Consider the following 20,877-nt stretch of genomic DNA (forward strand, 5'->3'; position numbering starts at 1 on the left):
TTCTGAGTGCTTCCTTAGCAAAGCAGTGAGTGCAGGCTTGGCTGCTCTTAGATGGTGGCACTGGCAGTGCAGCACCACTCTGTTCACACTCCCATTGACCAGCTTCAGCCTCATTAATTTGGGTCATAATCTCTCCTTGCACCAGGACATGGGAATTTACAATCCTCCTAGAAAGAAACCCGATAACATCATCATCTCTGGCTCTGTCCTGGTCTACTCTGAGAGAGTGAATTTATATTTTTCCATTGCTATTTTCTTTTTGTGCCTTTTTCCATACTTGGCATTTTGTAACTGTTGCATTTATATGTAATTTAATACAGTGAAAACCCTTGAAATATGTGGCAAAATAGATAATCAGTAGCTTATTTTTTAAACCTTATTTTTTAAATGTTCTTTTCATCCTGTCTTGCACTGAGCTTTGGAGCCTTGGACCCCTGTTGCTAAAAGTGGAGCTGCAACCACCGTTGATTTTAATGAGCGGAGAACATTTGTGCAGAAAAATTTAGGAACACATGTTTCAAAAACCAGCCAGAGATAAAAAAAATTGATGATAAGGGTCGAAACTTTCCTATCTGTTCTGAACTTTAGATTGTAGAAATCTGTCCATTACAATCCTGTTAACATTGACTCTCAGAGGCCCAAAAGCTCTTATCTATTTCAGGAACTCTACACTTGGTAGAAACTAAATACAGTTTCCATATCTAACTAGTCTGAGAGAGTTCTGAGGTTTTGGATGGGCTGAGGGAGCTGGGCCAGTTCAGCCTTGGGGTTACTCAGGGAGACTTCATCAGTGTCCATCAGTATCTGAAGGGAGGATGTCAAGGGGATGGAGCAGCCTCTGCTTGGTGGTGCCAGGCAATAGGACAAGAGGCAAAGGCAGAAACTGATGCACAGGAAGTTCCACCTGAACATGAGGAAGAAATTCTTTACTGTGCAGGTGAGTAGACACTGGAACAGATTTCCCAGAGAGGCTGTGGAGTCTCCCTCACTGGAGATATCCAAGAACTGTCTGCACACAATACTGTGCTATGTGCTCTGGGATAACCCTGCTTGAGCAGGGAGGTGGGACCAGATGACCCACTGTGGTCCTTTCCAGATTTTGGCCCTTCAGCCTTGGACAGCTTTTGCCATTTTTATGCAGTGATGGGGTGAAATAAAAAATGTGAAAACTCAAGATAACTGTGGTCACAGTTGTTCTTTTGCCTCTTTTCTGCTCTTCTACTGGCTTCTGGTGACTTCATGATTCTTGCATTCACAGGGTCACTTGTAAGTAGAATTGTCCAGGATGTGTTTTTCAGCCCTGAGGTACAGTATAACCACATAATTAATTGTCTGTTTGAATGTTCTGAACTCCAAAACCAAATAGCTGTATCCAAACTACCTTTTAGGAATTATTCCTAATCCATTTTAATCCCTAAAATATATGGAAAAGTAGTATCTGACTTGTGCCAAAGCTTTTCAAAAGGCTGTGCTACCAATTAATTTTATGAATAATACTAATTTTACGAATAAAACTTCACTGATCCTTGGGCTGGGCCTGTGTAGTCAACTGCTTGGACTCTGCCCAGCTCCTTTCTATCAAATAACACTTTTAAGGACTCCAGACTTAATTTCTGATCAAGTGATACAACTAAAAGATATAGCAATAGGGAAGATTTTGAGGAGGAATGAGAAGAAATACCTTTATTTAAAAGTGTTCATCTTTGGAAAGCTGTTATGTAGACAGAATCCCAAATGGGGTAGTCACTTGTAAGTCCTCAGAGAGCAGCAGATCAGGGTGTTGGGCAGGGGGGCAGGGTTTGGGGAGCTGGAGTTGCACCCAGGTGCAGCCTCCCAGTCCCTGGCAAGAGGAGAGGAGCAGGAGTGCTGGGCTGGGGCCAGAGGAGGCCAAGCTGAAGGAGGTCATGGCAGTGATGCAAGGCCATCCCAACTCAGCAGCCTGGTCCAAGCGTAGGCCAGAGCTCTGATGCAGCTCCCAAGTCAGGGCCTGAAGCCCCCTCCTAGCTCCTCAAAACTCTTTCTCATTAACTTTGCTTTTCTTCTGGACATCTTATCCAAGGTTCATCTTGTCAGACCTGATCTTGAACGGAAAATAGCAGACCCTGAGGTAGTGATGGAAGAGTTTGTAGATCTTGCAGTCAGATCCCTGACAGTAGCATCATATTCATTCTTATGAGTATGAAAGAAAAATAGCTGACGGACTAGATTTTCATTTAGATGTCTGTGTCTGTACACTAAATGGAAACTGAACTGAATTCATAGGCTTCTTTTCAGGGGGGAGGATGTTATAGCTTAAATTACTACTATAAGCAAAGAAGCCTTCCTCTTGATTACAACAATATTATTTATAAAATTTGGAAGAATTGGATGTTGATGACCATGATGAATGTAGATCAATTAACAGTGAATTTTATTTCTTGATCTATTTCCCAGATTATGTCTTCCTCAAAGTTATTTTGAGTGTTTCAGAATGTCGCCATTTTCATATAGAGACAGAAGAAACTAAACAAAAAACCAACAAAAACATCAAAACCCCTTAAGCAGACATGACCATGGTCAAATAAAGAGAATTCACTTATTCATAGTAGAATATTACACTTAGGCAAAGCTTTTTTTTTTAGGTTTGGGAATGTAGTCTTAAAATTCATACTATTTCTATAAATTTTACTTTATTTTTTGTCTGTGTTATGAAATAATATAAAATCTAGTCTAGCCTTGTGGGGAACCTAACCAAGTGATTGTAGCCACAGAAGCAGTGGCTATGTATTTGAAAGATCTTGGTAAAGCAAGCTTGATCTTAAATTTACTATTTAATCGTATATAGCTCAGGTAGATTTAGTATAAGAGAATTTTTATTATCTTATTTTTATTTCATATTTATTTAGCCCATTTGGGCCTGGGGTTATTGGCTAGTTGGTTGGGTGTTTTTGGTTTGTTTTTTTTTTTTTTTTTCAGTAAAGACACAAAGTTTCATATTATGTTTAATAATGAGTAAGAGGATTCGAATTGATTGCAAACTTTCACCCCATCTACCTACTTCCTCAGCTTCTTTCATAGCTCATTCTGTGATCATGTAGTTACAGGGTGAGCTTGAATCCACAGCGCTGCTATAACAAGATGTTGAATATCTGCCAGAAGAAAACATCTTTTTTAAAGGTGTTGGCACTCCAGAGCTGGTGCTCTGAAACTGAAACAGTCATGAATATTGTTCCCTTCTGAATATAGGATTTTGACATGGCTTATATAAAGGTGGTTACATTGTTCATTCTGTAAAAGGAGAATAATAATGGCAGTCTACTAGGAAAATTTCCACAGTCTCCTCCACTTCTTGCTACAAATAAATCTGAAATAAAAATGACATTGTAATGTTTGTACAGGGAAAAAATATCTCTGGAAAGAAGTGAAACTTCAAAAAAATAAGCTGCTAGAAAAAAAAATAAGTTTCAAATAGGCTTGTAATTGTATTAAAATGCAATCTTGTTAGGTGGGCTCCTATCACATGGCAGATCAATATTTTGATGTCTTTCCTCAATTAACATTTTGCAATTGCAGACAGAGTTTCCTAAATCAGTTTTAAAGATTGGAAACCTTTTCAGAAATATCAGACCATAAGGAATAAAGTTGTGGTTCTTCACAAAAATTACATTTTAAGTGTATGAATCTCCACTGATGATATGTTAACTTTGTCCCTAAATGGCTTAACAAGAAAGAGATAATAAATATATTTCCAAGTGCACATTGGTTACTTAATTATGATTATTTTTATTATTAGCTCTTTCCCAAACTACTAAAAGAGAAAAGGCAAAATGTTTTCCTGAGAATGACATGACATTTTCTTGCATATCCCCTTTAAAACTAGAGAGATTGTCCACTATACTTTCTTTTTTTCTTTTTTTTTAATTGTAAAGCTGTACACAACCTAATATCTGTCTGCTTCTATTATAACAGGGTTATTTTCTTGAATTTTTCCATTTTCATATGTGCTTTGAGATCTTTATTAAGTCATTGTTCTGTAACTGCATTCTATTATAATTTCACTCATTTTTAATAATATGTATGATATTTCTGCTGCCCTGAAGGACTCCCATGAAAATTAAATGTTGAAATAAAATGAGCATCCAATGTTTCTTTTTATTAGGCTAGTTAATATTTTATAAAATGTATTTTATCTTTGAGTCTTTCAATACCTGAAGTCAAAAATGACTTTCTAAATATTATAAGCACTTACAAATACCCCTTGACTGAATAGCAAAGCAGAAATTCAATCTGTGTGACACTTGCTATTCATAAACATTTTGATATTCACTCTCATGGTTTATGCTGCCAGCTGAACCCTTTTGACTGAGTTACAGAACTAGATTCGGTAAGGGAATAACCTTCCTATATATGAAAACCTTTTGAAGGGAGCTTCTATTTTTCTTTTTCAAATACAGAGCCCAGTCCTGGAGACCTAAATCATTCAAGTTGCATATCAATTTAAGGGCCAGCATCTTCCTGCCTACAACTAGAAAAGGCTGTCAGAGATACATGCACACAGTTTTCTTTGAATCTGGTGAGATTTCTGTCTGCATTTGAAGAAAGAATACAGCTGTGGATGCTTAGGAATGACAAATTTGTACAATTAGAATTCATTCTGTTTACTGAGGTATATAAGTACGGAATAAATTCATTGAGATTGCAGGGTGATGCCATTGAAAATAAGTTTCTGCTCAACAAAAATTGAGTAGCCCAAATTTGTAATTTCAATACTATTTCCAGTAGTAATTTCCAAGCTACATTTTCCCTGTCTCCAAACAATCTTGGGTCCATTGGGTTGTGTCTATTCATGTATACAATTCTTTCACCTAAAAGTCTGTCTCAGCTAATTGGCTTACAGGTTAACCCTGTTGTCTTCATACTCTTTTTTTTTTTTTTTTGCTGATTGTATGCATACAAAACTATTGTTTACAGAGGGATTTTTTAGAGTTGTAGCATACTAAACTGTAACCAGTTACTTTATGTATAATACATAAATGAGTGTAGACTACAGCTCATTTTACTTAGCTGTGTTGTTCTTTCAATAATAATGGAAGAAAAAAGCCATGAAAAATTTATGTTTATCCCTAAGTTTAGAAGATGCAGCATGATTTGAACATGATCTGGACAAGTTGCATGAGGTATGACAGTAGTACCTTAACTTCTTCCTTCCCCCTTTAAAAAAAGCAGAAATAAATTTGATTTTAGTAGAGAAAAATTCTGACTGAAAGAAAAGAAAAAAATATCTGACTTGAGACAAGACTGGTTTTCTAGCAGTTTGTTTTACTCTTAGCTGTGGTAAAAAGTCTTTTAGTGACCCTGGTCACATCACTAAGACTTAGGCTGGTGCCATCAATTATTATTTAAAGAACTAGAAGCACTTTTCTGTTTAAAACATGGGCATATTACTCATCTTAGGTGTCAGAATTCTGGGTTTAGTTCCTCATGTAGCCACAGTGGTTTAAAACTCTGTCATTCAGCTTAAGTGTGTCCATATTAATTAAGACACACTACAAGCTATTTGGCTATTCTCCAGTTACCAGGTTGTAACGGCCCTTGTTGAGAAAATTATTCAAAGAAACATGAACAAAGCTTCTAACTGAGAGAATAGAGTACTCACATGAGGGCAAAGGAACCTGGATTCCTATTTCTGTTCCCATAGTTCAAAGACCATTTAATGGAAATAGCCTTGATAAGAATGTTCATCCAAAAATAGGTGCTTCCATCTTTCCAGGTGTCATGGTTTCAGATTTTACTGCTGATTATGGATTGGGTGGTCAAATGCATCAAAATTTGTGGCAGACATGTTTTAAAACCTCATGATTTCATGTTGTGCTCGGGCCTGAGGTGGATGGTTGGTGTTGCAGAGGAGCACAGAGGACGATCCCTGGGGATTTAGCAGGAGTTTACAGCAGGGCCCCGTTGATAGGTGCTGTGCTGCTTACATTCAGGAAACTTCAGGCATGCCTCTAATGAGAAGCACTAACCTCTTGTAAACTCAATCTACTATCTCTCCTGGGTTTAAGTGCCTCCAAGTTTAGGCGGCAGCTGTTGCTTTGCTTTTCAAATTACAGTTTCTGCCTAAACATCTCCATTTTCTCCAAATCCTTATTTAGATGTTGAAATCCGTTATTGGCTCTATCCCTTAATCTCTGTTCTGTTTACCTTCTCCTATGTAAATGGGAAAATTCATGCTTCTTTCACCTCACAGAAGGAATTCTGTGTTGCCTGATAGCAACTGCACAGGAAAAGGGCTGTCTCCAGGGCAGTCATCTCTCCAGGGCAGGTATAAGTGAAATACAACAAACATGGGATGTGGGGTTACTGTCAAATGCAAATAAACTTCAGTAATATAACTGCATACTTATTTCATTTCACTTTCCTGATCCTTAGACCATCATTGATGTTTTATATACAGTGCTATAGGAATTATATTCTTTTGGATGTCATCAAGTTTTTAGGGTAATAATCCATAGTAGAAATGAAATTCTGCATGTGAAAGCGTGGCCCATGCAGCCTCTGTGCTGTGTTTGCAGAGTATGAGAGGATTGCTAATGATAAAAGGCCTTTGAAGACTTTGATCCCTGGGATAAGCTTGTAGAGATTGTTGTTCTGTGGCCATTTCATGGGGAGATAATCACCTGAGGCTGAGATGGTAACCCATGTCCAGAATATGGTGAAATTCACAATTATACACCCCTGATATGGCCAGTGAGTTTTTTAACTCAGTTAAAAAAAAAAAAAAAAGACAAGACAGCTTATAAATTCTGACGTTTTCCAAACTTTACCAGACATTAAAGTTCTCCCCCACCCCCAAAAGAATTAACCTATGAAAGTACAATTTTCTATTAGGTCAATGTTTTTGACCTGAAGGATGGGATTTTTTAAATATGCATTTTTTATTGGAAAAAGGATATAGTTATATATGAAGCATAAGTGGAAAGTAAAATTTTCTTTTGAAAGATGAGGGGTTTTTTTTCCTAATTAATTATAATTGAATAAATGCTAATGTCAAAACAAAATATTTAGAATCTGGAAAATGCTGAATATTTTTGAACTGAAAAGTTTTGCTGAATTTACCTTGGACTTGAAAAATATTTTGTATGTCTGAGTAATATATTTCTTTATAAACAGATTATTTGCTAAAAGAAAAAAAAGTAGCTGTTTTAAATAAAACATCCTGACAGCAGCATGCCAGCTGGGTTTACAACTGGAGTCATACACAGTATTGGACACATGAATACTTTTCCAGACCAGAAGCAGAGAATTCCTTGCAACCCCACAGATACCTGTACAGGGACACTGGGCTTTGATAACCTCCCCACACCAAATATGATTAAGCCTTATTATGTGTCTAGTTGAGGATTAGAGATAAATGAAGCTAATAAAGAAGAAAGAGTCTGAAAAGATCCAACTGTAATAAGTTGAACTGAAAATGGTGTCAATCACAAATGTTCATCTCAGCTTTAACTGGGCCCATGATTCTTAGTGCATAATTTATTTGACACATTATTTCTTTCTTGTCTTTTTCCCCAGTTCTGTTCACAAATAGCTTATGAGAAAATATATTTTTATCAAATATATAATTGAGTAAAATTTTTTTGTTGAATAATTTTCATTAAAAGAAATTGTGTCTTGTTTTCATATTCACTTTCTGGATTATTCCTTGTGCTCATGAGCAAAGGCTTGAAAAAGTACTTATAGTTTGGAAATGTTTCTGGCACATAATTCAAACTCCTAAGTCCTCTTTGTAAATGAAACAGTGGGGATTTTCATGGTATCAGGATAACATCGCATCGGTACAAGATAGCTGGAAGAAAGCAAATCACACCTAAAGGAGAGATAAACAACTATATTTTTTAAACAAAAATTTTTAATGCTTCTTAAAAAAAAAAAAAAAAAAGCGAGAGCAATGCAATCTAATGCTCAATGTATTTTATGGAACAGGCTAATAAATTAATTGATTTCCATATATTCCACTTCAGGATATTTATTATCTAATCTGCACCATTCCTGAGCAATATCTCTGTGAGTATTGCTCAGTCATGAACAGTCTTTCAAAGGTCTTTAGAATTCCAGAGTCCATAATCTCCCAGAAAATCTATTTCAGCACTTCACTATTCTTACCATTTTATTACTGCTTTATAATATTCTAATCCTAATTTTGAACATTTTTGCAGTCTAAACACATAATTTCTTGTTCTCTCTCTTAGGTCATGGAAAATAGTTTAATCCTTCGCTCCTATTTGCAACATTTATATATATTTGAAAAAAATCTGCTTTTCAGTTTTTTGTTTCTTCCTAGGTTAAAGAATCATAATTCATTCATGTTTTTCTTTCTCTCCAGTTATGTTTTCTAGAATCCCAGTTGTTCATCCTATTCCACTGAGCTCTCTTCAATTTTAAATCTTTCACAAACTGTGGTGTTCAAAATTGGAAAAAGAAACCCAGCTTGAACAGAGAAGAGTAGAACAGAAGAATTGTTTATAGGTTGTCTGACTATTTCTAACTTTTATTAGGGTCTATGCCTTTTTGTATCAGAGTGGCACTGTTAATTCACATTTTGATTGTCACCCAACTAATCCTTTTTCTGTAAAACTGTTGCATTATCAGGTAATTTCCCCATTTTTGTTACCGACCTTAAAATTTGAAAACTGTGAATCTTGTGAATTGTTACAACTTATTCCCCTGGTGATTATATTCAGAAATTCTTTCATCTTAGCAGAACTCTGTATCAGTAAGTCTTTTCTTGACAGAAACGTCCTTCTATAAAAACTGAAAGACCCTGAAGAGATGTTAAACTCTGCAGAGGGAGAGGAAGTAAGATTTAAGTAATAGATGGTCCACTACAGAGGAAGAATTTACTAACCATAGCTGATGTCAAGTAGTTAGAAGTCATTGAATCTTTCTCCAGGTAAAATCCATGTGTGGAAATGGAGTGAAAAATGAGTTTTGCCTTAGCCTCCTCTTTTCCAGACTAACACTTACATGTTTCTCCATTTATTGTAGGTCTTTTTTAAAGGCATGATCTGTTATTGCTAATTTATTGTAAGTTATTGTAACTTATAATTACAATGGCCAATCTTCCACAGCCTTAGGGCTATTTTCAGGCTCTGCAGATTGAATAATCTAGTTTTCCTAAAGAATCCCTCTGCTTGGGAGCAGAGGATTTGGAGCAGGCTTTTCTGGTAAGGCTGAGAAAAACCAAAAGTATTTTAGTTTTGCTTGTCATTCATCGCCAGTTTATCATCCCTGTCCATCAGCATTCACTCATTTGCTTGCTGAAATAATTTTTCTCCATTACATTTATGAAAATTTATACCGTAGGTTCATCAAGCAGATTGAATGCTGCATTCACTCTTGCACTCTTCTATTAGTAATCATGTAGCTTCTCCTTACCCATAGTGGCCATTATCCCCAAAAAATGACCCTGCTGTTGTGTTATTCTATGGGAGACAACTATTGTCAGTAAGCTTTATGATACTCAGTACTTCAGAAATAAAGATATGAGTTAGTATTTCATATTGGTTGACTATGTTTAAAGGATATTTTTTACAGTGATGTCTTTGAGCTTCTTTTTGCCAGTAGAATATTCATTGACCACAGAGGAGATTCTGATTCTTTGCCTTCTTTGGTGCCAACATTATCTTAGTCCAGCCTTTCCCTCTAAACCATGAGCAAACCACAAAAAAGTGTTGTGCAGAGTTGTGACGTGCAGGAACCACAAGGGATAAAGTGTGCTCATTCATTCATTTGGGATGACTCCTATGTGGTTGAGTGATGTGCAATGCCCTCAGTGTCTCTGAGGCCCAGAACATGTGTAGTTCTATGCACAGCCCTGAGAACAGTGTTCAGTCAAACAAATTCTAGCAACCTTTTGTCCAGAGTATGCAGAAATGGGGTTATAATTTCCTATTCATGTTTATAACTGGTCAAATTTATTTTTATTTTTTAAAAGATGGTAAAAAATCACCCTGAGTGCAATTGCGATGTCTGGGCTTCAAAGCAGGGTTTGGCTTTATAAAATCAGGTAGCTAACACTTTTTAACGTTAATTTTCCCCTAATTCAATTCTCCCAAATGGTTGAGTTGTTTGATTGAATATTGCCCACCAAAGAAACAGCCTTAGGCAGGCATCTGTCATAGAAAATTTGATCCCAATTCATTAATATTTTGCAAAATTATAAGCTATGAAAACAGGAATTTGTAATTTGAAATGTCAGGGAGCCTCAATAGTACATTATGTTGCTACCTTCCTGCACAAGTAAGTTACTGGTATGTGATTGGGCATTTATTAAAGCTCTTGAACTATTTTTTTTCCCATAAATGGATGTAATGATTTGGCTCAAAGATGCTCTGAATCTGTGTTGTTCTTTGTTACACACCTGGGAACAAAAGATTTGTAATAAAAGTGAAATGACAGTCTGAATTCAGAATGCCCATGCTTTTTTGATTTAATGTCTCAGCTTTCATGCTATTTTTATGTTGTTTCTTTCATCTTTAATTTTACCAAAAGATTCATATTAGATGCATTATTAATCCCTGTAACACTGCCTTCCCTTCTTCTGCACAGTGTGAGAGATTTCTGGCTCCAAGAGAAATAATAAAGTGTGAGATTATTTTCTACATTTAAAATGCAAATAAAAAACTAAACAATGTGGATTTTCTAAAATCTCCATGCACTGTAATTTTCTTCCAAAGATTTCACTGATGCATTAGGACTGAGAGGCATAAGCAATCACCAGAAGCTTTTAAGCAATGACTTTGGTTGTGTACTTTATAACCTGAGAATTCTCCGCATGCAGCACATTATAACACCTATTGCACTGGAAAATAAACAGGAAAGTGAAGTATGGTAACTGGACTTTCTGTAAGAGTTTGACATAGATTAAATGCAGCACAATTTGAATATGTTGACCAACTGCAATAGAAGCAATTAAATCTCTCATTGATGGTGGTTAATGGGACCAATTACAGAATGTGTTTTAAAACATGATTGGTACAGTTATGATGCCTGCAGCAGAAAGGAAGAGGCAGGGGAAGGAGAGTAAGGGATTGTGAATGTCTAATGGAAAGACTGATAATTTTGGAACTGGGTTTTTTTTTTGGGGGGGGGGGTGGTAAAGGGAAAGTTGATTGCAAATACTCTTCCACTTTGTTATTAAAATGTGCATCATATTCTTTTGATTGTTTTATTTATTCTGTAAAGGATATCACAGCTGCACAAACTGGTCAAAGAAAAAAGAAGCAGCATGCATGGTGAAAGTCTGGCCATAGTATATCTATGTACCTACAACAAAAAGGGAACCCCTAGGCCTACTACAGTGTTGATCAACATTAGCAAAATCAACTGATGGTCATCTGACTTCCATTCCAGCCAGGGAGCAAGAAGAGTAATACACTTAAACAGAAAATGATTACTGAGGGAGTATTTTGGGCTCAACCCAAAGGGCAATAAGCTAGCAAAGGATAATATGTTTCAGTGTGAGGTAATGTAGCACCTTTTCAGCAGACTGCTTTTCTTCTATTAGAAACAACAGTAATTGCATGAATTAATATTTTCTGAAATTAAAGCAATTTGAAATCTCTCATTTACAACAGTGCTGCAAGTCTTCTCCCACCAGCCTTTCCCAGACAGAGGTGTGGTACTGCTCCTGTGATGCTGCTCCCAGATGCAGATACAAAGGCAATTCAGCTGCTCCTCCGTGAGTCAGCCAAAGGTACTGGGTGGTACAGTGGGGGCCCAGGGAACATCCCCCTTCCACACAACCCAGTTTGGATCTGGAACAGAATTGACACATTCTCAAAGCACTCTGGCTACACCGAAAATAACAGCCCCTCTATGGTTCTGGATCCATTTTTCTGGTTCTCAACTTTCAGTTCAGGTCTCTCAGCTCTTGCTGTTTATAGCTAGGAATGAGAACGGCCAATGTTGCAGTGGAGTCCTGCTCTTCTCAGAGTAGTGCATGCCCTAAGGTCTGCCCTCCTAAGAAGACCAGTCTATGGTGCTTCAGAGCACAGCACAGAACTCTCAAGTGTGTTCCATGTTCCAAAAATATCGTGAAAACCAACTTAAGTTGTACTCTTAGTGAATATGTACTTTCATCTAAAGCCAGAAAAATTGCTGTGTTTTCTTTAACAATGCTAAGGTATACAGAAATTAAAGCATCCAATATATTTCATTTGTTGTATACATGTAATATATTGCCAGAGATATTTGACTGTTTTATTTCTAGACAAAGTGCCAACATGATTTGCAAATGGTAATTCTTCCACAGTTTGGTTAGAAATAGGCTAATAGGCATTTGAACTGGGAAGAGAGAATGAATGTTAATTGTTTTTAAATAACATAGTTTAAGCAGCACAGTTAGTTTCAAATAACACGGAGGTAATCATTGATGTGTGCAAGCTAAATTTTTTTTCAGTTATTAGAACTCCAGCCTAAATTACATAAAAAAAAAATCAGAAGAATTACACCAATTTATAGTAAGGCAGTTGTACTGAGACTGGCTAAGACTGAGTTAATTTTCTTAATGGATGCTTATATGGCACTCTGTTTTAGATTGGTTACCAGAACAAAACTGACAATGTACTAATTTTCACAGCAGTGTTTTCACAGCATCAAGGCTCTCTCTGATTCTCAGTGTGCCACACTCCAAAGAGTAGACTAGGGGATGCACAACAGGATAGAAGGGGAGATAACCTCAACAATCCAAAGAGATATTCCTTTCTGTCATCAACATCATGCTCAGCAATAAAAGGGAAAAGAGGGGGTTTTAGGGAGGTTAGCAATCTTTTGATTGGGAAATGGCTGAGCATTGTTCAGCTTGTGGGAGGAGGTGAGTGATTGCCTTTGGAACAGTTGGAGTTGAGTTTTTTGTCTCTTCTTCCACATGCCCTTCAGTTATTAACCTTATTTTTCATTTTTTATCTTTTTATCTTAGCCAATTTTTATTGCTTTTATTCTTTCTTTTCCTTATTCCTCATCCAGCTGAGAGCTGGGGAAGTGGGCATTCAGCTGTGTGATGCTTAGCAAACCACCAGGGTTAACCCAGAACAGGAAGTACAGAAAGCCTGTGGCAGACCTTCCTTGTTATTAACTTGTTTCATGGACCTGTACTGAATGAGTATAAAATGTTCATGTTCTGCTCTTTTTATCCATTACAAGGCAACGGAGATCAGTGCTATTGGTTTCAAAAAGCTGCTTCTGAATCAAGCTGTTCTACCTGAGATGAGATTAATGTCCATTAAGGCTTCAATTAGGTTTACTCTCATCGTACTCCTCTGTGAAAAATATTTCACAACAGAAAACAAATGTAATTGGGTATAATTCATGATTCATGGAACAACACCTGCTGTTCCAAGTTGGGACTGAAAAATACTAGGAGATGTGTTAGCACAATGTGAGACAAATGCTGAAAAGGTGTAAGTGGCTGTAGCACCATTGTTTTCCATGTGGTACATGCATTTCACCGTTGTTTACGTGTATTTAGACTGGGATTTAGCAGAGTTATTATAAAATTTTTAATAAGGAATATAAATGTGAGGCAGCTGGAGTGCATTCTGCTTTTCTTGGTTTTGTTGTTGTGGCTAATATTTCTCATACAATAAACAAGCTCTGTTAGAAATATCCTCTTCTTAAAATTTTAATAGTATTTAATTCATAAATACTTCTCTAAATACCTCTGTTTTACTAGTCATAAGGAAATACATTCACTGCAAGAGTCATAAAACAGATGAGGCAGTGAAAATGTTTAGTGAGTGTTAGAGCTAATAATCATAATGACGCCAGAGCAGTTGGAGCACAGCACACAAAGACACAGCAAGATGCTACCGTAAGCTCTGTGCACTCCACACAGAAGCAGTGGGAATAGCAGATTGTATAACTGGAATTACAGGCTGCACTGGAATTAGTGTCTGCCTCTGGGATTGGTTTATGTTAGCAGAGCCAAAAATGACATAAATGTTCATTTGATGTTCAGGATACTTCCTCTTTTTCTGCATTCGTTTTCTTTCCTGACCTTTTACAGTGCTTAGACTGAAGATTTTTTGTTTATCATAACTTTCCTCTTTGGTCTTTAGCTTCAGTTTGAGAAAGAAAGGTTCATCTTTTCTGTCACATTTGGAGGTGCAATACTCGGTAGACCAGCAGTGTTATGCCATGTCAGGTCTTAGTACATCACCCAGAGCTGTGATGCTGACTCACCTGGCTGTGAGTTGTTTGGTGCTTGTACAGAGAGGCACAAGAAATAAAAATAAACAAGTTTCTGAGTTTGTGGGAACTGAAAATTCAAAAAAGTCTAAATGGAATAAACTCTTGGCATGAAAGAAACAAAACTGTCATTCAAAGCTGTATACATTTAATTCATAGTTGGTCATTTTGGATGACTGTGTGTATATTGCATGCATGTGTGTGTATTTATGTGCACATGTCTTAGGAGGACAGAGGAATTGCCACAAATTTGGGACACATTTTAGCCTGGAATAGCTCCAGAATAAGAACTTAATAGCTAAGCCTTGCTGGAATTTATGGATAACAGCAACAATAGGAAAATTAGCAGCGAGAACAGTTATGCTACAAGAGGGAAGATGGTAAAAAAAAATTAATAGACTAAATCAGAAACCAAATAACTTCATTAAAACATAGAACTACAAAGGAAGTCTTCACTGTGAATTACATACCTACCCAGTCCCAGGTGGATATCTTCCAAAATCATCATACCTACCCTGTTCCCCAAGCATCTGTATCTACTTTAAGCTCTGTGTGCATCCACTGTGAAGTCTTTCTATACAATGTAGAAATTAATTCTAGATTTGATCATACATAATTAAGTAATAGTGACCTATACTTCAGAAGATTATCAATGCTGATATTGTCATAAATAACTAATAGACTGACAAATAATACACTATAAACTTAATTAGTGCACAGCACTATATGCCTCAGGAAGAGTATTTCAAAGACCCTGTTTTCCTAACCCTGATTGATGATTCCTTTTGAGCTTAATAACTGCTCAAAGCTGGGATCAAAAACTGTGTCTTTGCTAATGTCTTGAATTTATTGAGTTATTGTGCAGAATATTGTAACTACTCTAAAGGAATTATCGGCTATGGGTTTGCTGCTTTCTGAGTGGGTCTTTTGGAGGTTTCTTTCATCTCAATGACATTTTTCATCCATGCCACAAGACAAAATTTTTTTGAGAAATGAACTAATCAATTAAAGTACTTCATATAACATATATTCAAACAAATTGAGGGGTTCTGGCAATGGAGACAATATACATGCTCAGAAGGGACCTGTAAATAAAGGGAAAGTAAATGTGAGGCATGCAGGAAAATTCAAATCTAATTAATAACACAAAATAAAGTAAAGCATCAAAACACACTCAGACAAGTAAAACCTAACTAGAGAATACCTTGTTTTCCAGTTGCAGTGGTGATATTTTTTATTTTCTTGTCTTCCAGACTTCCAGTCTCAGAAGTGACTATATTTAATGCAAGTTTCTGTTCTAATCATTTAAAATTTGTAAAACTACAAGGTTTCATTTTGAGTTAAATGGATCTATCAAATTTTTTTCTGCCTAGGGCCCACTTCTGCACCTATTGCAATCACAAATAAAATTTCTAAATAGCAAATCTTGGTATGGGATTGGGACTTGGAAAAAGAGCATTAAATAAGGTGGCTTGGATACAATTCAAGAGTTCGTATTTTTAGCAAGTCATCTATAATGAGAAAAGGGAGAAAAGCTTCAGTGTAAGAAGAGGAACAAAATTAAGCAGAACAAAACCAATTTATCTTGTGTTTATTTCTTGCTTTGAAAGTTTTCCCCCTTCCTTCTTAAAAACACTCCAAAGAGTGGACCTTACATTCCTTACCATGTATGAGTCCAAAAATGCGTTTTGGTTTTGTGGAGTAAAAAGTGAACTTTTGTGGAGTAATAAGTACTGAAATTCTCATGGCATGATTAGATCTGCAACATGCAACTACTATTTGTATAATAGCCTGCAATTATTACTTGAATAATATATAACTAGTATTGGAATAATATGGATGTTGGCTATTTTTATAAACAATTAAAAAGTGTTTTCTGGTAGATCAGGAGAAATTTTATTTAAAATATTTTGCTCATGTTAGCAAAAGGAGATTTGTAAGATGATTTTACCGCCTATGCCATCCCTCCCCAATATAGAGCTTGAAAAACAGTTTCTGTCCTAGAGAAAGTATAATACATTATTTTGGCCATTAAGTGAAAAGGTTATTTTTTTTTCTTTTCCTCAGACTGGTGATAAAAGAGGCTGAAGATTCCAAAAAATCCACGGGGAAAGGAATATTTTTTTTCAACTTGTAATCCACTCTACATTCTAAAAGGCTCCTGGGCCCACTTATATTAATTTACTTACAGTAAATTTTTCCTCTTCTCTGTCTTTGATGCCTCATGTGTAAGCAGAACATATGTATGCAAAAGTTGACAGTAGTGGTTTGTTAGCTCTTTTATGCAGGCAGAATGTTCATGGTAATTAATGATATTTCAGCACTCAAATATGAACAAAGAAAATGTTAATATGTCTGTCAAAAGTTCAGCTCAAGATATAAAAGAAAAAAAAATGAAGTAATTGCAAGAACCTTTAAAAGATACTACAAAATTTTTAGTTTCAGTGCCAGACAGTATATGTCAGCTTTCCTTTTTAAACCTTTCTGTCATGGTTTTTACTTGTTTGTGAAGATTGACTGAAGCTGAGTTAGTTTTGAAGAGCTTAATTGGGAAAAGATAATACTTCTTCCTGGATAAATTTTTAGAAGAGAAACCCAAAGGAACAAACAACCCAGATGGCTGAGATCAACATTTCTTTTTACAGCCACAAAGCTTTGAAAAATATTAAATATTTGAGTTTTGTAGTACTCTCTTAGATACATTGAGAAGTGAAGAACTTTTTTTTCATTTTCTTTCAGTAGTAATGCACCTATTAATGCATTTTAAAGGTCATAATTTTTCACTATTTCATACTTGTGTAAATCAAACAGAAAGGCTGCACAGCTCAAAACTGAGTGTAATAGCCATGCCTTGCTCTTGGAACTCCAAGTAGTCATGAAAGTGTAATCTCTCCCTGAAGTGATGCAAGATGGCTAAAATGAGTGTAATGGCTCTTCTGTTTCACTGTTTTTCTGGAATAGCATGGGGTTCTGAAGCATTTTATATTTTAGCAGGCCATCCAACAAACTGAATAACATCCAAGCAATGCACAAGGACTACATAAAAAGGAAAATGGACAACAAGGGCAGCAAGTTAAGCCTCATTCACTGGAGAAGAATCTCATTATCACCAAATGTTGGTTGTTTAGAGAAGCACCTACATTTTGGGAAGCAGCCTTGCCTCCTGGTAAAGCTTGTGGGGAGAAAAAGACCCTGGAAATGCAGTTTCTCATGCCTGTTTTTTATACCCACATCAGGAAATAGTGAATGGCACTAAGAAATACCTATTTCTCTTTACTGCCAGGGGAGTCTAGGCCACTAATTCAGATGTCAGCTCCTAATCTGGTAATGTCTGCACTTACTCCCATGTTTTTAGCTTAGATTCACCTCTAAGTGGGATTTCCTTTTTCCTGTATAGGTTTCTGCAATTGTCTTAAGTTATAAGGATACAAACTAGGGAATATTAAAGTAATTCCAAGCTTTATGGAAGCTCATTTAAGGTTGGAAGCAAAGTTAGATGAGGAACTATAGCTGGTCATTGTGAATTATATCAGCTATATTTCCTAAGATTTCAAGATGTTTGGTGGGAAGTATGAAAATGGTGTATTTTCTGTTGTCCCAGTGAGATATATGCCTTTTTTGAAAATCTCCCTACCTGAGCCTACTGCCCACAGCCTCTCAGGCAGAAGTTGAGCTGAGCACTGAAAATACAGCCCCAATAAGCTCCTTATAAGCTCCAATAAGCTCCTTCTGAGCTTTCAGTGTGTATGAAATGCCTGGGTTGTTCCTAACCCTGCAGTTTCTGCCTGCAGAGGGCCTGAGGCAATAGGTAGGAAGGAGTCAGAGCCACTCCTCAGCTAATCTGTACCAGCCTGACACCAGTTCAGTCTTTCCACCTTGGGAAGTTCCCCAAGTACCCACCTTGGGTACTTGCTCAGTTCCCCTTCTCTGAAATGTATCATGTTCCTTCTGGATCAGTCACATTTTCACACAGTGTTCTACAGCATTTCTGTGTTCCCCAGTGTGATTTATCCCACTAAATGAAGAATTCTACACAGGCAGGCTTCTAAATATTTTTTTTTTTCACATAATGTCTTTCGTCTATCTCCACTTCCCCATGAAAGGTACAGAGTTTCAGAGCTTTCCTTAGATGAGTTCAAATTATCATGCTTTCTAAATTCATTCATGCTCCATGACTAGCAGAAGGTTATTTGCTGACTGGATTTGCATTTCTTGCCTGGATGTGCCTGTGTTTTCCCAGGCGAGTTATGCAATGTGGCAGAGGCAGATTAATGATGGACAAGGGCATGGTTACTCTATGTTAAGCAACAGCTAACTGTATGTTATTTGTCAAGATTCCTGTTAAGACATGTAGCTCAGCTTTCATTTTGAGAAGATATGGACACATTTGGTAGTGATAGCATAGGTTACTGTCAATCTTTAAATCAAAAAATATATTATTCAAACCCCTACTTCAATCAATATGTTTGATTTTTTTTACTCTTTTCACTGAAATTGAACAGAGTCCAAATTCCCTACAAACTTGATTTTACTGTATTTCTAGTAATTTAAGTAACAAAACTACTAATAAAACATCTCCACATTTTTGCTACACTTAAGTAATCTGAGGCATTCTTCATATTGCCAAAATTATTTCCTTCCAATTTTAAATCTTATTTTAAAAACAGTGGGTTTAGAAAAAGTACACCATTCCCAAGGTTTTATTCTACCAAATTAATCTCTGTGTAAAGTCACTTATATCACAGCTTTCTCCTGAAGCTAATGAGAACTGAGGGTACTTTGAGTCTTAGATGCACCATAGCATTAATGAGAAAAGCAGTAGCTGCAATGATAGATACCTGTTATGGGTGAAGACCAAGAAATTTTCATAGAAAATTTAATTGACTCTGGCACTTTAAATCAGAGAGGCTTTAAATCAACTTCTCACCTTCATGGCTTTTCTTTGGCATTTGTTTTGGGAGTGTGTTTTCAAATGGAGCCTTCTAAGATTTTGCATAGTCCCTGCAATCTGGAAACTAAACTTGGCTGATGAATGAGGATGATAGGTCAAAATCATACAACTGCAGCAATTGCAGATGCTCCAGCAAGAGTAGGTAGACACTTAAGCACAGACAACATTTCTGCAGTGCAAGCCCCAACAGGAATGTGTGTCTGACTCACAGGAAAGGCAACATGTTCACTGCAAAGTTTGGAGGACTATGGAGTGCATCCTGGCAGATAAAAATTATTCACGGGCAAAGAGTTATTAGTCCCTGTCAGCTTCACTGGTGGTGGAAGCTCCAGAAAGGATCTGTCAGGTTCCTCCAAACTCTCCAAGACGGGTGTCAGGGAAGAATAAATTGTGATCTCATGCCGCATGTAATTAATGAATCTAAAGCATAGAAAAGGTCTTAACTATAAAGATCAATGATACACAGACTTTCCAGCTGGGTAAGCTGCACTCCCTATGTTTTGTGGGGAAAGAGGTATTTTCTCCCCTGCAAGATTGGGTTGACTATTCATGTCTACAAAATTAGCGTGATGTGCAAAGAAGGTCTTCAGAAATGTGAAAATTAGAAAAGGATCTACTTTTGTTCATGAAGCCCACAAGCTGGTTCCTAAAGACAAAAAACTTTGTCTACTAAGGGCTCACTGAAGTGCAGCTGGCAGGAGCCCACCACAGGGTTGCTGGTTAGGGGGAGACATCTACAACTGGTTCAATTGTTTTTGTATTTTGTTGGATCTTGGGTATTTCCTATTACTCCTCCTGTGGAAATATACTTTAAGGGAAACTTTACACTGTCAGAGATTGTTTGGAGGAGAATAGAGGACATTTGCCCTAGCTCATATATGTACTTCTTCTTGAGCAGTTCTAGCTACATGGCAGTTTCCAGAGGCCTTTATTTCCCCATTTTTCTTTTCCTGTGCTTTGCAATACAGACTCTATGTGATCTTATACTGACATCAGTGACAGCTTCATATTACATTGGAATGGGTTTTTACTGTCTGTTCAGGAATGGAAGGGCAATCTGATATGATGTGTTTGGGCACGTGGTCAATTCGCATCGTAATTTTAATGGAGAAATTAAGTATTATTGCTATAATATCATGGTAATAAAGTTATGTACTTAATTAATACTGAAAGTTCCAATATATATTGTAGAAAAATATCAGAAATGTAGTTTTCTCCGGAAATGAAAAGAAGACCTTACTGAGGATATATATCTTTTCATCCATATGTGTGCATGTCATCTGTGTCTGCATACTCCATAATCCCACAGGTCAACAACTTGGACTGGAAGCTGAGCTGTAGCACTCAGGAATAACCCATACAAACAGGAAACTTTGGGGTTAAGAAGAATGTACACAAAATGGGCATGCCCTGCTTCCTGAGCATACCTGACACTCCCAAATCCCCCTGCAGTCTACTCTGCATACCATGTAAGAGCTCAGAAAATATGCCCAGTCCTTTCACTTCCCTCTCTATCAAGAGCCTTCAGCATGAACCAGGTCATAGTGTTTTTTCCTGCTACACAGATAAGATTTTGGATTATAAATCTTACTGATTAAAAAAAAAAACAACCCACCCTACCAATACAAAACAAAAAACCAAAAAAGATGTTATTCTAGGGTTATAAAGGACTTGCCTCAACTGTTCCATTTTAAAATAGT

The sequence above is a fragment of the Molothrus ater genome, chromosome 3 (genome assembly GCF_012460135.2).
Source record: "Molothrus ater isolate BHLD 08-10-18 breed brown headed cowbird chromosome 3, BPBGC_Mater_1.1, whole genome shotgun sequence".
NCBI lineage: Eukaryota > Metazoa > Chordata > Aves > Passeriformes > Icteridae > Molothrus > Molothrus ater.